At 35.2% G+C, this 20,830-nt stretch overlaps 1 protein-coding gene across 15 annotated transcripts in view; it reads left to right on the forward strand.

Annotated features, from left to right (window-relative positions):
* The window catches only part of UTRN (utrophin), a 651,323-nt gene that overhangs the window by 524,916 nt on the left and 105,577 nt on the right, over nt 1-20,830 (forward strand). The window lies entirely within an intron of this gene.

The raw sequence follows: 20,830 nt of genomic DNA on the forward strand, positions 1-20,830 counted from the left end.
CTCCATAAAGTTCTGAATTTCTGGAGTTCTTAGTAGCAAATACCTCTTGATTGATTAAATTGAGAGAGCATATGATTTAGAATACGATTTTATTGTTCTCACTTTGTCATTTATTAGTTGGAATATCTTGAGCAAGCCACCTAAAATCTCAAGATCCCTATGCAACTCTACAACAATACTATAAATTACAAGGTAGTGGGCAGAAATTATTGGTCCAAATGATAAAAATGGTTTTTCCCTTAAGCTTGGGCAATAGAAAGTGAGATAAAATTGATATTATGCCTTCTGCTAAAAATTTAAATATATTATTAAGTATTAATATTTTCACAAAGATGCTGACCAATTGTGAAAATGACCCTCTCCCTCACTTTTTAAAAAAATTAAATCTAGCCTTATTTTCATTTCCTCATTCTTCTTCATCTGCAAAATGGAGATAGATGATAGTAATATTACGTCCTTTCCAAGGCTATTTGAAGAATCAGATGTGATAATTGGCACATCTTAACCTCTTTAGGCTTCCAGAAAACTGAGATAATGTATGTAAAAAGTTTTTTGTTGAAATGCCAGTTTTTAAAAAAATTATTTTTATAATGTATCTCACTTTCTGAACTGTAATATCTTATAGGAATTTGATATTTTAAAAAATACATATTAAAGAAAAGGTTAAAAGTTTTCTTACCAGATTTGATATCAAGATCTTTTAGTTCTCTGCATTATATCTTTCAACATAGTTCCATGGTTTAAATGTTGAAACCAGAAGAGTAGATATTTGCTGGTAATTAGTTGATCCTATGTTCCTACCTCAAAATTTCAATAGAATTTTAAAGAAGTGGATTTGTTCAAGTACTGGATAATCATTGTTTCTTGTATTTTTTATAATTATTAATGGTAATAGAACATTCTTGATTGGGAAAGCTTAGTACTTAAATTTTTCATGTAGTACAAATTTAATTGTAATGTCATTAAGAGTTGGTGGTAATTTGAATAGACTGGTTTTGCATAATCTCCATTTGTTTTTTCACAGTTTAAAAGAATATAAAAGCCAGTTTATTCTATATCATATTACCCACAACTCTTAAATTTCTTTTCTAATTTCTCTCTCCTTTTTCTTTATTTAGGCCCATTGGAAACATAAAATTACATATCAATTCTATTGGTGGATTATATTATACAAATGGTGAATTATATATCATTTATTTCCATGGCAGAGGAATACTAGAATCAGTCTTTTCCCAGACATTTAGAGATTAAATAGATGTCATGGCCAAAACCAAAGCAAAACCAAAACAATTCAACAATTTGAGTATTCTGAGTAAAATTCAGGGGGTCAAAGAAGATCTATGGGTAATACTGACAAGATTTTGCCTTGGAGAAGCCATCAATGGGGGTTTGAGAAAGTGACCCACACTATACCCTCTTTCTCCGCTATTAGTTATGTCCTTACTGAGCTTACTTTGGACATATTTCAGGAAAAGAATTTTTAAGCTCTGTCCCATGATTGTGGTTTTAACAATGTTTTGATAAGTATATTTCAATATAATTAAATTTTATGAAATTTGGTGCATTTTTAAATAATAGTTTTATTTTTAATTAGTTTTCTCTCCCTTTTTGTTTTCTCTTTATCTTTCTACCCCCAGCCCAGTAGGAAAAAAGAAAAAGACAAATTTCCTGTAACAAATATGATTAGTCAAGCAAAACAAATGTCCTTATTGACAAAGTTCAAAAAATATATCTTGTTCTGGACCCTGAATCCATCATCTCTCTTCCAGGGTTGATTTTATTTTACAATATAAAAACATGTCTATAGGCTTAACCAGTGTGAGTGTCATGAGTGTCAGTGTGTGTGTGTGTGTGTGAGAGAGAGAGAGAGAGAGAGAGAGAGAGAGAGAGAGAGAGAGAGAGAGAGAGAGAGAGAGAGAGAGAGAGAGAGAGAGAGAGACATGGAGACAGAGACAGAGAGAGACAGAGACAGACAGACAGAGACAGAGAGACAGAGGAGGTGGGGTGGGATTATTAAATGCCCCTACTGAGGTGTAAAGTGAGAATTGGGGACTGGGTAGTTGCCAGGCAACAAGTAGCAGAGGGATGGAGGAGAAAAACAAAACTGGGTGTGACCTTGAGCAGTTTAATTACTTTCTCTGTCCTCTCAGAAACTCTTAAGACTATGTATGAATTCCAGAAAAGGTGCCAACCTGCATTGATAGAAATTTCCTCCTCTTTGGAGTTCCCTGTATCAATTAAATCATAGTTCTAGTCTATCTCTATATCTCTATTATGCTATACATAGCTTATCTAAAAATGTGTGTGCTTGGTTACATAAAATCAAGTATTACAGTGAAATTCTTAAAATAATATTTCTGCATATAGTATTTCTTTGAGACTATTTATGATACATTATCCAAACATGGATTGATGCTACCCTCAGTTTATACTAGATTTCTCTCCTTAGGAAAGCAAATATTTGTGTGCTTAGAGATGGTGAGGAAGAAGAGAAAAAGATTAAAAATATCTAATCTGTCCATCTAATCTTTAGACAAATCTATATTGTATGAGTGTTGTCTTTTCTTTGTTGTGTGCTTTGCTTTTTCTTCCTATTCACTCTTTTACTCATTTAATATAATATAATCACATCAATGTTTATTTACATGAATTAATGTATATGTATGACAAATGTCACCTCTTCTCCCCCATTTTATACCTAATTGTACTGAATTGAGGTCAATATCTTTTGTGGCATTTCCTTTGGAAATGGAGTGGGTAGTTGTTAAGGGGTTAGGAGTTGGCTGTTTTTTTTTAATTAAATTACTTTAATTTCATAGTCATTTGCTGATAAAGACTTTTACTAGACAAAGTATTGCAACCAATAATTTATTATAATATACCCTATAACTTTGCTCTATTCTGCCAATTCAGATAGGTTTCATACTTGATTAATATATACACAGACAGTAAATCTATGTTATGTAATAAAAAGAATATAGATAAAGTAATACTGATCAGATATGAAGGCAAAGGCAACATTCTTGCCCACTCTTTATCCTACCTTTGCCAAAAGGAATTATGTGTATTTTATCATTTTCCACTAAAATAAAGTGGGATAATTGTATTTAAAGCTCTGCTTTTCCTAGAATTAAGGTCTGCATGAATACCTCCCATACTTGCTGATATTATACTGTTTCTTCTTCCATCATTTCTTTTTGGTTTCCTATACATAATCTTAATTGGGGACTGTAGTGGAACTAGATGAAGATTTACCCTGAATATGCTATTCATCCAATTTTATTTTCTTCTTGTGTTCTATGAAAACTTTGATTAATATTAATCTAATATATATTCATATCTTTTCATAAGAACCTATTAATAGAAAATACTTCAGGTGGATAGGTTGTTTTTTAAATCAAGCTCATTCTAAGAGTTGTTAGAATAATAAAATTTAAATAATAAATTAATAAAAAGTCAGTAAATGAAAATATCTTAATAGGAATCACTTTGTGAAAAATTATACAAGAAACTAGGTCATATATCATAACATGCAAACAAGAAAGAGAATTCCCTCTTCTGTTAACTATTTTCTATATGTCCTGTAGTTTGTCTGTACAATAGTTCTTTGAATATTTTTCCCCCTATTGGACTTTGAGCACCTTGAGAGCAGGGATTGATTGGTTTGGGGCTCCCCAGCACTTAGCATGGTGTCTGGCACATTGTAGTTGCTGCAATTTGGCTTCATAAATATGGAAGTTACAGAACAGATGTTGATTTGTATTGACTGAGTAAGCTCTCTCATCAGGATCTGCCTATGTCAATGAAATCATAAATCTGGACCATACATGTGCAGGGAAATAGACCAATGATGAGATGAGTCAATGTAGATAAAGGATTAGCCTTCAAGTTAAGAAAAATTGAGTTGTGTCATGCTTCTGATTCATACTGGCTAAATAATTGAATATGAAAAGAGACTGTTTAATTGTTTTTTAAATTTTTTATACCCTGACCCCTAGGACAGAGTCTTCAAGATAGTATACCCTTAATTAAGACTTGCTGATGGATTCATTGGGTGATCACAGGCTAGTCACTTTATCTTTCAATGCCTCAGGCATCTCTTTACATCTATTGGTAGAGATAAAGTTGACTTCTCTTACTGCAAAGAATCCCCAAGCATTGATGAAATCATGTCTTATATCTCTACCCACCAAGAACACCCCAATACTCACAAGTACGATTTAAAAAAAAGTGTTCTGTTAGGTGCAAAGAATGCAAATATAAACACCCTCCTGGACTCTGCTCTCAAGGCACTTAGTCTGGGTCGGGGATCGAGGGAAACTTAATGTGCATCAAGTAAATATAGTTCATAAGGCTTGTCCTAGATACCATCCTCTCTCTTTTATCCCTCCATACTTCTCTTTGATAACACTACCTATCAACCCTAAATATATATTGTATATACATTTTTTACATTCCATTTCCCCCACAAAATGTGACATCCATGAGGGCAGCAAATACATTTTTGCTTCTCCTCCCCCACCCCAACAATGTTTTTATATCCTCAGTGCTTAGCATGCCACCTGGTACAAAGTAAGAATTTTATATATCTTTTTTGCCTGACTGGCTATTTAGAATGTGACAGGAGTAACGGAGAAATTAAGGTAGAGTATTCTTGCAAAAATGTTTTTCTTCTTTGATCTAAGGTCTTGTCTCCTGTGGAGTTTTGTGAAGATTGAGAAATGAGAATGTTTTGGCTCAAATTTTCCTAATCCTGTATATTGATCAGCTAGCTAGTCAATAAATATTTCTTAAGGGCTAATTTCATACCAGGCATTATGCTAAACTCTGACCTGCTGCCTCCACCCCTTCCTTTGCCCCCCCCAAGTCCCCAAAGATGGGAGAGGATTCTAATCCCTGCCATGGAAGTATTCACTTTTTCAGAGGGAAATAAAAAAATAACTAAGGATATAGGCTGTGGGCACCTGGGGGGTTGAGGGGACAGTGGATAGACCATCATGTCAAGAGTCAGGAAACCCGAGTTGAAATCTGACCTCAGACACTTACTACTTGTGTGACCCTGGGCAAATCACTTACCACTATTTATCTCAGTTTCCTTATCTGTAAAATGAGCTGGAAAAGGAAGTGGCAAACCATTCTAATACTTTTGCCAACAACAACAAAAATAACCTAAATAGAGACAGAAAGAATCAGAAACAACTGAATGACACACACAGGCTATAGACACAGGGTAAATACAAGGTAGTCCTAAGGGGGAAAGCACAAGGCAGGAGAGGATGTGCTACTTATCCTTGTCTAGATCTACTATCTTCAAAGCCATTAGTGGAAAGATCTGCTAACTAGGTTTCAGTGTTGGCATATATAGAACTATGAATAAGAATAGGGAGTTAGAAAAATGGAACGATGGAAAGATTCGGTATGTGATAAGTTTTAACTTTTACAAAATCTGAATTAATATTAGTCAATGAATTTGGGACTCTGAAAGTTTCTTTTCCCCTATTATATACTCCCGAAGGATGATTATTCTTTGATAACAAACACATGGTTCATTTGTCTGGATTACCAATACTATTAGTATTTGTGAAAAATACCTATTTAACATAAGCAAAGCTTATAGGTTAGCTGTGATTGTGAAAGGAACCTTTTCAGTTCTCCTTGGTATTTTCCTAATGAGACCAAGCAAGTAGCTGCTTCTCTTTTTGTATATTCCTGGCAGAAGGAGCTGCAGGTGAAAATACTTGATTTTATGTAAAGGAAGCTAACAATGGTCAGAATGCAAGTTGTCAAATGTAAAGTCATTTGATAAATAGTATTCATTCTCTAAAATGCATAGAAGTCCAATGGTGAAACATAACAAAATCTCATGGTACAGTAAGAACACAAGTTCTGAAGTTGGAAGACTTAGGACCAACACCCACCTCTGACCCTTGCTAGTTCTATGACCTTGAATAAATTATTTATCTTTTCTGGACCTCAGTTCCCTCATTTATAATATGAGGAGATCAGACTAATGACCTCAGAGAACCCTTCCATCTCTTAGTGTATGATCCTGTGAAATGATCAGTGAAGGATGAAGTTCATTGTCTCCAGAAGGGCCCTTGAGAAGCTCTTCAAAACCTTTCTATCTCAGTTGGAGAATAGTCTTTTCAATTGCTCCAGCTCAATGCAGGAGTGCCTTCCCTACAAAATGATCTCCATTTATCTCAGATGGATCCCTTCCTGGTTGTTTCCATGTTGTCCCCTATTAACCTTTAAACTCCTTAAAGGCTAGGGTTGTCTTTGCCTTTGTTTGTATCTGCATGCTGCTGGGTACTTGGCATGCAGCTCATGCTTAATAAATTCTTGATGACTTCATAAATAGAGAATGTTAAGAGTTTGGTAAGATCTTTGGAGTTAGATGAAGATAAAACACATAAAAGAATACAAGAATTTGGTTTTACAGCTTTGATGTGATTTTCAGATGTATAAGTGGAAATTTTCTGCCTTTTGGACTTCATCCTCCAGAAGTTTTTCAGTATTTCCCAGAATTCCTCTCCTCTCTCCACCACTTTGTGTGGTCACATTTGTGTGGTCACATTTGTGTATAGTTCAGTGTTGCTTCCTTCTCTTTCTTTCTTTCTTTCTTTCTTTCTTTCTTTCTTTCTTTCTTTCTTTCTTTCTTTCTTTCTTTCTTTCTCTCCTTCTTTCTTTCTCTCCTTCTCTCTTTCTCTCTTTCTCTCTTTCTCTCTTTCTCTCTTTCTCTCTTTCTCTCTTTCTCTCTTTCTCTCTTTCTCTCTTTCTCTCTTTCTCTCTTTTTCTCTCTTTTTCTCTCTTTCTCTCTTTCTTTCTCTCTTTCTTTCTTTCTCTCTCTTTCTCTCTTTCTTTCTCTCTCTTTCACTCTTTCTTTTTCACTCTTTCGCTCTTTCTCTCTCTCTTTCTTTCTTTCTCTCTTTCTTTCTTTCTTTCTCTCTCTGTCTTTCTCTCTCTGTGTGTCTTTCTCTCTCTCTGTCTCTCTTTCTCCATCTCTCTTCCTTCCTTCCTTCCTCCCTTCCTTCCTCCCTTCCTTCCTTCCTTCCTCCCTTCCTCCCTTCCTCCCTTCCTCCCTCCCTCCCTCCTGTCAGGACTTTTTATAGTCCTTTTTCCACATCACTTCCTGTCTCTTCCTACACTTTACAGGAATCAATTGCAGTGATACCCAAAACAGCTTAATTTACTTTGAATGCAAATTGCTTACTTTCTTTTAAGGAATAGGATTAGCTCTATTACATCAGAACTACAGCATTTCTCCTGTAAATTGAATTCAGGATACATCTATTAAGTGCCTATTTCATGCAAGACACTATACTAGTCACAGATATGAAGACAGGTATGATGCAAAGACCTTGTTCTTAAAGAACTTGCAACCTAATCGGCATTTTATATATATGTAAAATAAGTATATAAATGACTAACTATAGTATATGCAAGTGGGTGGGTAGGGAAGAAGACCATCCAGTGTACATACTATAAAAATTTTAGAAGTCAGAGTGATTACTTTCTGCTAGAATGGTGAGAGAATATATCCTGGGCACCCACTTTGGACTTTTAAGGAAGAGAAAGATTTCAAGAACTCATGTGAGCAAAACATAAAGGTGAATTTGACTTTGAGCAATTTAATAATAATAACAACAACAACAACATTAAAATAGTGCTTACTCTCTGCAAGCCCTGTAAATAAAGCACTTCTCGTAAATCTGGAAGATCTGTGACAGGAGAAAGTAAATATTTTCCAATTGAAGCTTGTCTGTAAGGAAAGACAAATATTTTCAGTGAAGTTTACCTTTTAAAAATCAGATGCTTTATCCCAGCAATATACTAACATTTAAAAAAATCTCTTTAAAAAGATTCTTTTCTTGTTCACAGAGCATATATTTAAGAATTTTCTTCCTTGAAAAACATTTGCTAATTACAATTTATCTACTAGTTATTTAGATGACTTTTGTGTCTTTTCATGTTCTATTTTGTTTGTTTGTTAATGTGTCCTGAACACTCTCTCTCTGAGCTCCTCTTCTGAGAGAAAATCAGGTATCAAGACTGAGTGGTGTGGAGATTTAATTTAAAGAGGAGGGAAAACAAAGGTCATGGGACCTTGGCTCAGCAGTGACAATGACCTCTGTTTGTATATATAGTAGCTTTTAACACCTTAACCCTGAAGAACTCTGTGTCCTCTGTGTCTCAGCAGGTATTAGGAGGTAATGACTTTGAGGTGCTTAATAAACATAACAGAATTTTTGCTTCTAAATGAGCCGTCTCTATGCCAACTAGTCATCTTGGGAGCCTGTAAGCCGATTGTTGTTATAATCATAATCTTGGCCTCGTTCAGTTGTTTTAATGATGTCCAACTTTTCGTGACCCCACTGAGGGGTTTCTTAGCCAAGATACTGGGGGTGGTTTGCCATTTCCTTGTCCAGTTCAGTTAAGTATGAGTAAATGGAGGCAAAGAGAGTTAAGTGACTTGCCCAGACTGAATTAGCTATTAAGAATCTAAGACTGGGTTTGGAACTCAGGTCAGTCTTGACTCTAGGCTGGTACTTTATCCCCTGTACCCCCAGAAACCAAATACGGTCAATTTGATAATATTTTGCAATTTATTGTTTTCATAAACATTATCTCAGTCTATCTTCATAGCAACCCTGGAAGGAAAGTTGGGCAATGATCCCTATCCATATTGGCACATAGGTGGTGCAATGGATAGAGCACTGGATCTTGAGTCTGGAATATCTGAGTTAAGATGTGACCTGACCCTTACATACACACTGCGACTTCTGGCCAGTTACTCAACCTTTGTTTGCCTTAGTTTCTTCAGTTTTTAAATGGCGATATTAGCCTGCCTCCCCTTTGTGTGTGTGTGTGTGTGTGTGTGTATGTGTGTGTGTGTAGATCAAATAAGATAATATTTAAGTGCTTTCTTAGCATAGTGTTTGACATTTGATAGCTACTATGTAAATGCTTATTCTCTTTCCCCTCCCATTTAAAGATAAGGAAACTGAGGTTCAGAGAAATTTAACAACCTCCTTTGATTACATCACTTTAACCTGGTGGAGCTTGTACTTACACTTTATGTGCCTTTAACATATTTTTGTAACTATTCCCAGGGGTAACCATTGCCCTTTGAGAGCAACATAATTTTTTCAACAGAATGAAAATGCAATAGATTAATGAGCAAGCTAAATATTATAATCCAAGATCAAGGATATAATATATAACTAAAGTAATGATACCTTCTTAAATGAGTGCTAATTTGTAATCTGCTTTTAAAGGGAAATTCCAACAAGAAATTCCGAAAATAATTTTATCATTGATATGGGGAAAATATAAGCATACAGATATACACTAATACATACTAACAATCTATTTTGAAATCAAAAAATTCATCTGCATATGTAAATTCTATTTTATTAGTGAAAATCTAGTCTTGAAGTCTTGTATCTTTGCCTCAGATTTCTGAATTCTGCCAAATGAATTCACTTTTCTCTACTGAGGTTAGTTTCTGTATAGTGAATGTTGGTCTTCCAAGTTATGAGATTCTGTGATTCTGTAACAGGACTAGTAGCTAGAATTTTTATTGTACTTTAAGGTTTACAAGGCACTACATGATCTTTCTTGAGCTCATTCTATTACTGAACTCACAGGGTTCTTAAAATGTGAAACATTTTTATCAACATATGGAATGTTGGCTTTGAAGATTATTTGTAGTAACCTGAAGCCTTATTTTCAACTGGCATCGAGCCAGTATATAGTACTAGATGTGTGGTGATTCGTTTCTGTCTGATGATGTGGCTTGCTAACTCTCCAAAGTGTTTTTGACTGGATTTCAAAATCAAACCTAAATGCTTTGGTATTATTTGTTGGGCCTTGTGGTTGTGTTCTTGTTCTTTATTATGGAAAGTTGACTACATTTATTGGCTTAAAAGGTTTCTCCTCAATTTTCTCTAACTTTGGAGGATTTGCTTTAACTTTTGATTAAGAAATAATAATTGTTTATCATAATTTTTAAGTAAATTTGAGGTGCTTTTGACTTTTGCCTTAAATATGTATTAGTAAAATGTATCTGTAGCACTTTATTTTCAAGGTTTCTAAGATTTTCTTTAAAGGGCCTCAATGAGGTAGAATTGACTCTTCTGTGAATTTTCTATGCTATTCTCATATCTCCTATGTATGTAATAATTTTTAACTAATTTTATTTGTAATTTATATATACATCTGGTTCCACTGTTAGACTGTATTGTCTTTGAGATAGGTATTGTATTTTTCCTTTACCTTTGTAACCCCGGGTTCTAAAATGGAGTCTTGAATAAAGAGAAATATTAATTGAGTACTTAATTTTTTTTGTTTTGTTTTTCTTTTAACAAAGGATGTTAGTGTGATTTAAAAAAGACTCAGGAGACTATTAGAGTAATTTAAGTACAATGACAATCTATGGAGAGGCCATGTTTTTGGGGAGGAGCTATTATAAAGTTAAAATCAACATGGGGCAGTTAGGTAGCCTAGTTGAGAGAAAGCAAGGCCTGGTGATGGGAGGTCCTGGGTTCAAATTTGACCTCAGACACTTCCTACCTCTATGACCCTGATTTAACACCAACTGCCTAGCCTTTAGTGCTCTGCTGCCTAGAATTAATACCTGACTAAGATAGAAGATAAAGGCTTAATAAAGAGAAAAGACAAGACTGAGCAACTGGTCTGTTAAGTGAGAGAGATGAAATTATGAAGTCATGGAAGAATTGGGATGTGAATCCAGTTGATTGGAAATATGGTGGTGCTTTTAATTAGAAAAAGGGACGTTTGGAGGAGTTGATTTAATGGAGAAAATAACTAATACCATTTTGGACATAGTGAGTTTGAGATGCCTGAGAGACATTGAATTGTAGATGCATATGACCTTCAACAAATAGTTTAATCTCTTTTCTTTAAGAATTATGAGAGTATTGGACTATTAAGCCATTTCTAAATCTGTCATATTATGTCCAGTAGACAGTGAATAATTAGTACTCAGGAGAGACAGTAGAACTGAATAAATGATCTACAAGTCTCCTGCAAAGAGATGATTGAATCCATGGGAACTAATAAGATCTTTAGAAGTGTATAGAGCGAGATGAAGAGAAGAGTGGGAATAAAACATTGGATGAGCTGGTGATATGGCTAGAAAATAAACACAGTTAAGAGACTGTAAATCAGTGATATTCATGAAAAGGATTCTTTGGAAGTGATTGTCTAGTTGGGAAGTAGAAATGGGAGAGAGCAATGTTACAAAATCAAATAAAGGACCAAAAAACCAGGAGGGAGAATATTCAACTGTGTCATGGTAAATAAAGGTGATAAATGAGAATTATTATATTTAAAAATTAAGAGAAAACAGTTTCAATTCAATAAGAAAACATTTCCAGTTGCATGAGTTAGGAGCCACCACCATCCCTATCTATGTATATGCATGACTCCAGGCACTCTTTATGTTGGTGGGGTATAAAGATTGACTTTAGGTATGAAGTGGTTCAGAGTCAGTTTTAGGCACTCACTTTTCCAGTTCTTGAGGAGTCTCAGCTTCAAAGGAAAAAGACCTTTGAGAGGTAAGAGAAGGATTCTTCCAGATCTGACCAGATGTCCCCTCCAGTCCCATGTAGCTCCTCTTGCCCTCTCTTCTGTCTGATACTTAGCCCCTACCTTCTACCATGTAGTAGATAAGACTGGAATCAGGACTGGCCTTCCACAAAACCTTAATGATAGAGTAAAGCCCAGGCTTTCTTCCCCTCACCTTTTCTCTCCTTTAGGTCTGGTATTCAGCTCATTCTTTGGAGGGCTGCTAGGTGATGCAGTTGATAGAGTGCCAGTCTTGGAGTTAGGAAGACCTGATTTCATATGTGGCTCTAGCCACTTCCTAGCTGTGTGACCCTGAGAAAGTCACTTTACCCTGTTTGCCTCCATTTCCTCATCTGTCAAATGATCTGGAAAAGCAAATGGCAAACCACCCCAGTATCTTTTCCAAGAAAACCTAAATTGAGTCATATAGAATTGGATATGACTAAAGAAAAACAAAACATTCCTCAAAAGATTTTTAAAGGATAGGGGCTATCTGTTTCCTCATCTCCATGTTCCTTTGTATCCTTGGCTTACATGGGAGGCTTCCTGGATTCTGGAGGTCCAACAGCCTGAAGGAAGGAAATAGTCCTAGTTTAGATGTGGATGAGGGTACTAGTGGCCTGGAGTATTGGTGATCCTGTCCTTCCAAAGTCATCCTTTTTCTTGGATTACTATCTGAGTTCTCTCAGTTTCCTTTTAAAGCTGTCTTTGGGCTTACCTTGGACTTGTTTACAACTTTGATGCTGTTTATAGTTTATAACTATAGTTTATAGTTATCTGCACATTTGTCTCATCCTCTATAATAGAATGAAGCTTCTTGAAGGTAAGACTATTTCATTCTCTGGAATAAATTATAAATTCATATACTAGGACTATTTTTATTCACTACATTGTTATGTAGATTAATCAGATAACAGGTAAAACCCTTTCCCATCAAGTAGCACTGCAAATAGAGGGATGATGGACTTAGAATCAGGAAGACCTGAATTCAAATGCTGCCCCACATTAACCTAGTCATATTATTTAATATTTCATCTTCAGTTTTCTAATCTGTAAGATGGGGATAAAAAATCTTTCTTCACTGGATTATTGCGGAAACCTTAAAGCATTTTTATAAAAGCTAGTTGTTACTATTCATATCTTAGGCCATTATAATCTAATGACACTTTTCAGGCTACCAATCATTCCCCAAAACCTATCCCCTGGCCAACCCCCCACCCTCCCCCAACTACAACTACTACTTTGGCATAAAATTAATGTTTTTTTTTTTTTTTGTTAAAGTGAATGAGGGATAATTGCTAAAAGTATCTTGAGGAAATCTCCAACTGGAATACCATGGTGATGTTTTGTCTGCTTGCCTCAATTTATTTTCCTCTCAGTTTTCTAGTTAAAAAAATACTTATTACCACCTGGCGCTAGAGTTAAATAGGTGTGAGTTCCATACTGCTGAGTTTAACTGTTATTAGTACTTCTAAAAGGTGTTGAGGCCTGGAGAAGGTGTTTGGGCTAAAAACTGTCTGAGTGTAGTCTGGCTTCTCTGGAGACTTATTGGAAGGAGGTTTTAGGTGGGACCTGAGAGTTTGGTTTGGGGTTTTATGGTTTTTTTTTTTTTTAATTTGATTTGGTTTGCTTTTGGGTAATTCCCAGAGTTGATTGATATCTTTAAATCATTATCTTTGGTGTTTCTTAATGTGAAAAGATGACATTTTTGGTCACCAAAACATTGTCACTCTAAAACCTCAGCTTCTTTCCCTGCCCCACTTTCCCCCCAATGCCCTTCTAGTAACTGTAAAACTATGAAGGTCCAATGATTTATTTATGAACAAACTTTTATATTTGTCTCCCAGAGTGCAAAGAATGGAACCTTTGAAGTGGTCAAATGACTTAAAATTACACTCTATCTTTCCACTGGGCTGTAACTAATTTCTTTATTTTATGTAATTATAACATTGTACAACGAAATTTGAAGTGCATGTGATTCAGTGGGATTCAGTATTAGTGTTGTGTGAGACCTAGCTGTGTATAAATATCAGATGAGGGACTTCTTGGCTCTTTGAGGGCAGGGATTGTTTCTTATACTTCTGAATGATCTCCCATAGCAAAGCACTCCACCATTGAACATGAAGTTGATTGTCATTCATATAGCCGCTGCATATTAGATCTTTGTTGACATAATGCGGTTTCTCACCCCCACTCAGCCCTCACCCAGCACCTTCCTTTCTATGATTACTTTGTATTTCTTCATATGTATCTTGCATAGACCTATTTATATACAGATTTTATCCAAGATAAGGATCTAAATTCATTGAAGGCAAAGACTACTTTTTTTGTTCTTTATAGCAGCAGTGCTTAGCACATATAATAACAAATTAAATTCATTGGGTATAACGGTTTTATTATAATCTTTTATATGTACACAAATAAGAGATGCTTTTTGTTTTAAACCTTGAAAATGAATTGTTAAAGGTGGCAAGGTGAACAGAGCACCAAGAAATGTGAATAAATGATAGGGTAATTAAAATGTATTGGTAAACAATTATGTGAAGGAATAATCATGAGATAACCAAATTACTTTTACTTAACTAAAATAAGCTATTTAATTAAATTAAATGAATGTAAAATTACTGTGCTTTTTTAGATGTTTAGAATGAAAAGACATTAGGCAAGATAAAGAGAAGAATTAAACCATCATATTAAGCCCAAAGTCGAGTATTTTTCCATGAAGTTTGTTGTTTTTTTACACACATTGAGGTAATATATGGAACAGGCCCCAGCTATCCTCTGTTTGAAGTACATAAGATCAAGCACCATTTTACAAATCTCTCCTCTCCTTCTCTAGTATGTAACTTTACATTGTAAAGAATAAACATCTGACCTGTAAGTCTTACCCGAGGGACATCAATCTGCTCTTCTAAAGTCTACATCATCCTTAAAAAATTAGCCCACTGACCTGCAAAAATCTTTTTCATATTCACTTGTTCAATTCACCATTTGCTATCAAATAGGCTTCAAATGTGAAGTTGTGTCCACATAGATTGGTATAATGATTATTACAACTAATAATCAAAAGCATGAAATGAGGGTCTTAATTTCAGATATATATCCCACACATGAGTATTTGGCAAAATTTCCTTTCTAAGTATATTAATTTTTTCTTATAAATCTATGAGCTACATAAGGGAATAGTGAGAAAATTATTAATAAATAAAATTGGTTAAAATATCTACTTCTATAGAGAATTATTTTGTGTAGCTATTGTGTAAAGTTGCATCTTAAGTTAACTTTGTGAAATTATAGACATAAAGACATTGTTTATTGTGCCTGGCAAAGATGTGGTCTTACATTGTGTAAAAACCTGGATTGCCATGGAGAGAAGCAACTGGGAATTATAAGTATTTCTTGCATTATATTCCTATTTTGCACCTCATCCACTTAACTATCCACATGCTACCTATTACTTCTTAAGAGTGTATGCTAATGTTATTTCAGTGGTACAGCTTAGACATGCCTTGATTATTATCATTTCTGTTGTTTAATATTTGCGGATTTGCCCACCATATGTTAGGTGCTCTAAAGTGTTGTTTGTGTGCTTAACGAGTTTTTGTGTTTAGTGTTAATTGCTGCTCTGCTGGAATTAATTATTTATTTTATTCTAGTCTTATAACTATCTATCTCTCTTCTTAAAACTGGCATTAGTTCCACTTTAAATGGACTTCATTTCCATTATTTTTTTCAAAAGCTTTTCAAGCTGAATAATCTGATGGATTTCAATTTAAGACCTGAGATGCTGAAACTGACTGTTCCTGCTCTGAAGGAAAGGGAATCATTTTGGCTGAAGGGAAAAGTGCTTCACAGCTGCTCTGATAAGGCTGATGGTTGGATTGATATTTTTCATTAGGAAAAAAAAAACAAAAACAGCTATAGCCAAGAGCCTTGATTACTTTTAAAATGTTCTATATTAAACTGCAGTTGCACTTTTGTAACCAGAGACTATGTTTATTTTCAGCACTGGCAATTCTGCCTAATGAATCAACTGGTGTTGAATTCACAAAGGGAAATGTGGTTTTCTTTCTTCCATCTGGTTGCCAAATGAGCATGTTCTTTCTGGTTCTGTTCGTACTATACTAGCTTTCAAGGACCAATTGCATAGTAATGTTGCTGCCATGACTAGAATGTTTGACTCCTGAGTTCTTCCTTGGTCCTCTGCTTGCCATAGATTTTGTTTTTTTCTTTGAAGTAGAAGGCATAAAGTGAATCACCAAGAAGGGAAAGGATATTCTTTTTACAATATCTAAGCTCTGGGGAAGATGCTTTTTCAAGGTGGTTTTTACTTAGCTAAAAAGAAAATTGGAGGGCAGCTAGGTAGCTCAGTAGATTGAGAGCCAGGTCTATGGGTCTTAGATTCAAATATTGCCTCAGATTCTTCCTTACTGTGTGACCCTGGGCAAGTCACTTAATCCCACTTGCCTAGTTCTTGAAATCAGTATGCAATATTGATTCTAAAACAAAAGGTAATGTTTTTTAAAATAATTGATGATATAAATTTATAGTTGATCTAGCTAGCCTGTTTTCATTACTTTCTCCAACATGTAAAGTACATTGTAAGGTACTTTGAAGATGAGTGAATGATATTTTTTATTTGAAGATGAGTGAATGATAGAGTGGAAGTAGCAGAAAGATATTAGGCAAGGTAGAGACAGTACAGTACCATTTTGAAATGCTTCATTGTAGGTCCAAGGGCACGAAGTAATCCCAAAACAAGGAAGTATCTAGGACTTGAAAGTTATCGTGAGAATTAAAAACAAGCTCAATAAGCATAAACAGTGGGAAAAGTTCAAATACACAAGATTATGATCAGACAGTTTTTCAGTTCCCTGGAGATAATGGTACAGTTTTAAAAAATTAAGCAATGTGGGCAGATGGAGAATACTGTGTGTGTGTGTGTGTGTGTGTGTGTGTGTGTGTGTGAGTGAGTGTGTGATCATCTCTACAATATTCCATCTACAGATGGAACTAAACTGACAATCACAAAGCCACTATCATAGTTAGAAGTTGCCAGAATAGGTGGATGGAATTAAGACTTGAGAGGTAGAAAATAAAGATAGAAGAAAATCACTCTAAAAAAACAGTCCTATCCTTGTTTGGAGCCTAGAAATAGATTGAAGAAAATAATCTCGCCCTCTTCAGCTCAAGAGAAATTAGAATATATAAAGTGATTTAAATTTTTTTTATTTGGTCATTTCCAAACATTATTCATTGGAAACAAAGATCATTTTCTTTTCTTCCCTCTCCCCCCCCCCCCCCACCTTCCCACCTCTCCCATAGCCCATGCGCAATTCTACTGGGTATCACATGTGTTCTTGATTCAAATCCATTTCCATTATAAAGTGATTTTTTTAAATGTCAAAACTTGCAGAAACATAGGGGTAGAGGGTGAGGTTGATGAAAGATGTGATTTGTCCATGAGTTCCCCAGTTCTTCCTTCAACCTATGGGTGATTAAGATAGAAGAGAGATAGTATTCTTCAGCTGAAGTGGCTAATTAAGTAAGAGATCAGAGTGTCAGAAAAGACATTAAGATAAATCTTTGAAATGCAGTAATTATTTTGTTGATCTCCAGGGCTCAGGACATTGCCCTGCACATAGAATGTGCTTAATACTAATTTTTATTTATTAAACTGGCCTAGGGTGATGGCAAGGATTGAATTGAAGACCTGTTTGCCAGATTCTTAAGTCATTATGGAATAGAAAGATGGCAGCACCTAGCATCTGTACATAGTGAAGGCAGGTGCTTCAGAGGAAGAGAGGTTGTGAATGTCCTAAAGAGAGCCTGGAAGTGGCATTGGGGAGCAAAGGTTCTTTGACTTCTCCAGGCACTGTATGGAAGTGAGTTAAGGAGAATGTGAGAGAAATAGCTTCCAGCACTGACAGGGAGTGGTCAGAGCAGTTGTCAAAAGAAACCATGAAAATTGACTTTGGCTTTAGCTTTCTTTCCTTATCAAAGAAATTTCATGTTTGAATCATCTAAGGAACAGTTTTTCAGTTTGGGGATTAACTGTGAATTTTGTTTCCTCTTGCCTTGGGTAAAATAGGCCTTTATAAGAAGTATTACTATAATTGATTTAAGTGGAATTGACTTAGAGAGCTTATAGATGAAGAGACCTCTTTCATTGCCATGATTTCCCAAAATATACACAAAGCCACAGAGACTTTTTTGACCTGTTTTCCAAGGAGGAATTATGAATACTAGCCTGTGGCTCAGAATTTATCAGTCAACAAGCACTAAGGTCCTACTGTGTGCCCTTCTGAGAATACCAGGATAGAAAGGAATCCTTCTTTATAACTAGAAGACCTCAATTCTACTCTAAGCCCTGCAATTCACTTGGTTGGGGCAGATCAATTAACTTCTTTCGACCTCAGTTTCCTTATGTCTAAAAATGGGTGAGGGTAAAGGAGTGTGCTAGATAATTATTAAGCGGTTTAACAACTCTAAACATCCTCTAAAATTTTATTGTTCTGTGTCTCCCCTAGACTCATTCTCGACTTTAATAGGTGAAAATGTTGCTCTTTAGAAAATTCCTTCTGTCCGAGTTCTTGCTTAAGTAGCAGTCTGGATATTTAAATCAGCCAAATTCTAAATTTGTAGGAGATCCTAACATGTTTATCCTTACTAGGTCACATTTTTTCGAACTTGTCCGCCTCCTTCCTTGTCCTGACCTCTTTTTACAGTTTCACTTCTGGTCCCTCTCCAAGCCATCAGAATAGTTTTCTCCTTTATAGACAACCAAGTTGCAGCTGTTTCAACTTTTCCTTTGAATGGGGCATTTCAAGATTGCCTAGTACCAATGACTGCTTTGTTGCCAACTGTTATTTAGCTTTCCTTTCTGTATGTAACCTATCTTCCTTCTATGTCCCTTTCCATCTAATATGAAGCTTTATACGTTCTAGCAGTGCTCAGCATGATGCCATACCCATTTGTTATGTGCTGTAAACAAGCTATAACAGAACCAACTTAGCCAAATTACATTTAATGAGCATTCCTCAGTGCTGGAAAAGTAATTACACTTCCTTGGAAACACTGAATTCCTTCATTGTTCTATAAGTCCTTGATGCTGAGTAAGGAATTCCTTTGCCAAAGTATATTTTTATATGTTTTTTTAGGTGGGATGGGTGGATAGGAGTGACAGAGAATGGGAAAAGGCATCCTTGTCCTTTTTTTAATTAGAGGATTTACTTAGGAGGCCTTTGCTTATTTAACTTCTTTGCAGCCATTTTTTTTTTCAAAATCTACATATGAGAAAATAAAAATGCTTTTTAGTATCTTTTCTGATCTCTTAAAAAAGAGATTTTTCTATGTTATAAAATAGAGAAGTAATTTCACCACCAATCTTTGCTCTACTTCTTAAAAGTTTATAGTTAACTGGTAATAATTCGAATTGTAATTTGTCTAAGGCACATCTTGCTTTGCTTAACTATAGGTGATAAAGTTCTTCATTTAAAAAATTCATTATTCATGGGAAGGGGAGGGGAAGAAAACTCCTATAAGAAGGAGAGGAAGAGGGGGGGGGGTTTACTTAAACCTCAATCTCAGGGAAATCAACTCTGAGAGGGAAAAACATCCAGATCCATTGGGATCTTGAATTCTATCTTACCCAACAAGGGTAAGGAGAAGGGAAAACCAAGGGGGGGAGGGGGAGAGGGAGAACAAAAAGGGAGGGAAAGAGAGGGGGGAGGGGGAGGGAAGAAAAAGGGAGGGACTAAAAAGGGAAACATCAAGGGAGGGGACAAGGGGCACTGATTCAAAGTAAATCACTGGACTAAAAGGTAGAGCCGAAGAAGAAAAGGTTAGAATTAGGGAAGGCAATCAAAATGCCAGGGAGTCCACAAATGACAATCATAACTTTGAACATGAATGGGATGAACTCACCCATAAAACGTAGACGAATAGCAGAATGGATTAGAATCCAAAACCCTACCATATGTTGTCTTCAAGAAACACACATGAGGCGGGTTGACACCCACAAGGTCAGAATTAAAGGATGGAGTAAGACCTTCTGGGCCTCAACTGATAGAAAGAAGGCAGGAGTGGTAATCATGATATCTGATAAAGCCAATGCAAAAATAGACCTGATCAAAAGGGATAGGGAAGGTAATTATATTTTGTTAAAAGGGACTCTAGACAATGAGGAAATATCATTAATCAACATGTATGCACCAAATAATATAGCACCCAAATTTCTAATGGAGAAACTAGGAGAATTGAAGGAAGAAATAGACAATAAAACCATACTAGTGGGAGACTTAAACCAACCATTATCAAATTTAGATAAATCAAATCAAAAAATAAATAAGAAAGAGGTAAAAGAAGTGAATGAAATCTTAGAAAAATTAGAATTAATAGACATATGGAGAAAAATAAATAGGGATAAAAAGGAATACACCTTCTTCTCAGCACCACATGGCACATTCACAAAAATTGACCATACATTAGGTCACAGAAACATAGCACACAAATGCAAAAAAGCAGAAATAATGAATGCAGCCTTCTCAGATCACAAGGCAATAAAAATAATGATTAGTAATGGTACATGGAAAACCAAATCTAAAACCAATTGGAAATTAAACAATATGATACTCCAAAACCGTTTAGTTAAAGAAGAAATCATAGAAACAATTAATAATTTCATCAAGGAAAATGACAATGGCGAAACATCCTTTCAAACCTTTTGGGATGCAGCCAAAGCGGTAATCAGAGGCAAATTCATATCCCTGAAAGCTTATATTAACAAACAAGGGAGAGCAGAGATCAATCAATTGGAAATGCAATTGAAAAAACTCGAAAGCGATCAAATTAAAAACCCCCAGCAGAAAACCAAATTAGAAATCCTAAAAATTAAGGGAGAAATTAATAAAATCAAAAGTGATAGAACTATTGATTTAATAAATAAGACAAGAAGCTGGTACTTTGAAAAAACAAACAAAATAGACAAAGTACTGGTCAATCTAATTAAAAAAAGGAAGGAAGAAAAGCAAATTCACAGCATTAAAGATGAAAAGGGGGACAGCACCTCCAATGAGGAGGAAATTAAGGCAATCATTAGAAATTACTTTGCCCAATTATATGGCAACAAATACACCAATTTAGGAGAAATGGATGAATATATACAAAAATACAAACTGCCTAGACTAACAGAAGAGGAAATAGAATTCTTAAATAATCCCATATCAGAAATTGAAAT

This window comes from Monodelphis domestica, chromosome 2 (genome assembly GCF_027887165.1).
Source record: "Monodelphis domestica isolate mMonDom1 chromosome 2, mMonDom1.pri, whole genome shotgun sequence".
Lineage (NCBI taxonomy): Eukaryota > Metazoa > Chordata > Mammalia > Didelphimorphia > Didelphidae > Monodelphis > Monodelphis domestica.